The following is a 4087-nucleotide window of genomic DNA, read 5'->3' on the forward strand; positions in this document are numbered from 1 at the left end:
GTGTTAGTAATTATTGGATAGTTTGGGCGCGGTTTGTACTTGGAAGTGCATTTGGGTCGAATTTGCACTAAGTGTCAAATTGGGTTGGTTTGTAAATCTAATCTAAGTGTGTTGTTGAATTTGTGATAATGGAATAGGTACTTTCCATTGACGAGTTGCGGATTACTTGGAAGCATTCATCGAGGCGACAAGGTGAGTGTTAATATCCTATGTACATGTGTATGTGTAGGATGGGTGCGGGTCGGGTGAAGTAGTTCTCTGTTATAGAGCTCACTTCACATATGGGTGGATTTGATGGACTTGCGTTTAGGTCCAATTGGCACGGTTGTGCGTTTTGTTTGACCACCTTTGGCGAGGTACACGTTTTGTGTGTACGTTATCACACGTGTTTGTGATGTGGAGTATATAATCCCAATGGCGAAGGGTGGATATTGTTGTGAGTGGAATAATTATATGCGTGCATATATGATGTATTTATTTGTGTAGTATGAGTTGTGAAGTATCGAGGTGTTAAGACACTACTTCTCACGTAACGGGTGAAGCATCGAGGTATTAAGATGCCACCTAGGGGTGAAGTGTCGAGGTGTTAAGGCATCACTCCGTAGAATAGATGGGTGAAGCATCGAGGTGTTAAGATGCCACCTAGGGGTGAAGTGTCGAGGTGTTAAGGCACCACTCCGTAGAATAGATGGGTGAAGCATCGAGGTATTAGGATGCCACTCGGGGTGTAATATCGAAGTGTTAAGATGCCACCCGTGGGGTTAGTGTACGAGGTGTTAAGTGCACTAATGGTTGTTATGAACTCCGACGGTCTTTAAACACCGTTCCCTTGTTCGATTGGTTAACCATTGTTGTATGAATTTTGTATCGGCATATTTAATTATGAACTATATGCTATTGGTATTGCTAGCTCATTGTGGTACTCGGTTCTCGGTATTGGGTTAAGGGGTTAACCTTTATCGTTTATGTATTGTTATATATATATATTAATGTAATGTTGTGTTGTAACTAACCCTCCGGGTGTAGCTTATTGGCGTTGTTCACATCGTCGTTGGTGAACTTATACTTTGTTGATATCTTTAGCTTGTTGCTTAGAGATCGTACGGTATGCTTAGTGTAGTTACCTTATACATGGATGCTTCGGTATGCGGTATTTGATATTTGTGTGGCGTGTCCATTTTATACATATATATATATGTAGTATATTATCATTCACTAAGCGTTAGCTTGCCCTCTCGTTGTTGATATTTTTATAGGTTCGCATGCTTGGCGGCTCGGGTAAGCTTGGGGATTAGAGATCTTGGCTAGGTTGCTTAGAAGATCTTACTTTTGTATTCGATTAGGATTTGGGTAGCGTAGTCTCAAATCACCATGCTCGGTTTTGGTTGGAAACTAAACTAGTCGGGTCGTGTATGTCCGTTTGGACAATTAATCAATGTATTAAATGTTTTAAGGTTTATTAAACCTTCTATTGTATTAAAGATGGTTATGGAAACACAATTGGGACCTAAAGTGTTATTTAAAGCGTATTAAAAGGAAAAAATTTTATGGGCCGGTTTTAATACGGGTTGGGTTGTTTCAAGAGAGGTCAGGAGTTCGACTCAGCTGGGTTGCAACATTGCACTCAATGTTATCCATGAACTGAAGTATCCACCTAGGTCGCCTTTCGCTTAGTACATGGGAAGGAAGGAGGGGGGGAGTTTATCGGCCATGCTCTTGGTTTGGTTTGGGTTCCTCCAGGGCAGTAGTTGGGGGCGGGTTATGCAAATACAGGAAATGAACGTGTGGGTGGTTAAGTCCCCCATGAATGATCCCAAACTGATGTCAAAAACGTGTTTTTGAATTTGAAGTATCATAACTTCTAGGTGATTTTGCAAATTTTCATATTCCGGTAGCTGAGGAATTGAACAAATATTTTGTTTTGTGGATATTGAATCATGCCCCAATGACCTTAAAAGTCGGACAAGTGACTGGTACTCATTGATGACCGATCTTGTTTGCCTATGCCAGAATCCAACTGATGAGTACGGGAACACTATCTGCAGCTAAACATGTTGTTTCGAACGCTACGTTTAAAAAAGCGTACCCGCTAATGTTCAACCGGTGCAAAACCGACTATCCTCGCCGCAACGCGAGGGCCAGACTGGACCTCTCTTTATCTAAAGCTATACCAAATTAATTGTATACTTCCTTCATAGCTAATCAGAAATAATTTAAATGTGAGAACTAAAACCGATTGATTGAAGTTGTGATGTGGTCCAGCGGTTGGTGGTCTGCCTCCTTTATGGGAGGTCAGGAGTTCGACCCCCGTTGGCTACATATTAAAAACACAATTTCATCTCTGCCATGAAGTATCCACCCATGACACATTTCCCATATCGCTTGGGGGGTAAAGGGGAGAGGGTTTTTACTTGGCCGTGTCCTTGGATCGGTTTCAAGGTTTCCTCCCGGGCAGCGATAGGGGCGAGGTTATTATCGCTGCATCGGCATAGTCGAAACGGGAGATGATCGCAACGGGTGGTTTAGTCCCCCTCGGGTGATCCCAATCGCTGTTAAAAAAAACCGATTGATTAGAAGTTCAATCATTATAACTTTTTCGTGTGCAATTTTCAAATACAATTAAATATGGACAGAAGGAATATTAATTATTTACGAAGTATTCAATTATATACGGAGTAATATAACGTACTCTTTCGGTATTTAAATTATTGTCTTATAAATCATTTTCCGATGTCATAAAACAATCAAAAATAAACAAGATTGATAAATTAAAGTCCAGTTATGCCCAACACATAAGACAAAAGAAAAATGAAAAAGAAATGGTAAAATCGAAAAGTAAATAAAAAATATAGTATTTATATAATCTTTTTTACACTGAGTGTTTAGACCACTCCCTATAGTTCATTATCCGCTCATTACCCGTTCATTACCCGTCATTACCCGTAACTAACCATAGGCACGAGCTAGTTACCCGCTTTAGTTACCCGCATCCACCATCAATTTAACGGAAGTTTTAAGTTTAGTTATAGGAATTGTGGGTCCAGTGGCTTTTTATTGTTGGACTTGATGCTTTATTGCTTGTACGTTGTATATTAAGATGAGTATTGTTTTAGCCATTATAGGGAGTGTTTAATTATGAGTTAGTTATAGGATATTGGTGTTGATGTGGCGCTGATGTGAAAGGTTAAGAGGATGAATAGTTTAGTTACGATAGGGAGTGACCTTATACAATTATACTCATTCGCTAGTGCGCGCCCTGGGATCCTCACCCTCCTTTAACAAGTCACTATTGACTTTGACTTTCAACATTTCAAACTCCTCTTTCAATTCATTTCATTCTTCCATTCGGGAAGCTACCTCCCTTGAAAGATCATGAAATTTTTCACATTTATGATTTGTTTGTGAAAGGTTTGTAATTCCATCACCGAAACATCGGTTTGTCTCGATACAGTTACAAACTCGTCCTTGAGATTTTTGATGACATCATCACTTAGATTTTCATCGTCTATACTTAATCCATGAGCTGAACCAGCCAATCCCATCGTGACGATCTCTGACATTATTCATCATAGATTGTTGTTGTTGATTCATGAGCCATTTTGATGTTCATAGTTTTGGGTTCTTGTGGGGTATCAAATCCAGAGTGATCTCTTTTAGTGTTATCAATCAAAACCTCGTGATCTCGATTAAATGATGAGATCTTAGATAAACGGTTTTATAAGAACATGTAATCTGCCCATAAATGATAAATGCTCTATGCTTTACACTAAATTTGTATTTGTATATTTTGCAATCTTTTGAAATAAACACAACTTGTTGCCTAATAATCATGTTGGGTGCTCACTCAACAACAATAATGAAACCCAATACCACATAAGTGGTGTATTAGGAGGTGAGATATAGATAATCATTTTTCTATTCGAGAATAAAGACAAGTCATTTCTCCACTCAGAGTGAAAATAATATCAAAAGTAGAAAAAGTCATCCCTCCCTCTATTTGACGTATAAAGAGATTGCTTCCGAGTGGACCTCCGGCCAATAAGTAGTAAAAATATTTTTAAAAAAATAATATAAACGATTTCGTCGC

Source organism: Rutidosis leptorrhynchoides, chromosome 7, assembly GCF_046630445.1.
Source record: "Rutidosis leptorrhynchoides isolate AG116_Rl617_1_P2 chromosome 7, CSIRO_AGI_Rlap_v1, whole genome shotgun sequence".
Classification (NCBI taxonomy): Eukaryota; Viridiplantae; Streptophyta; class Magnoliopsida; order Asterales; family Asteraceae; genus Rutidosis; species Rutidosis leptorrhynchoides.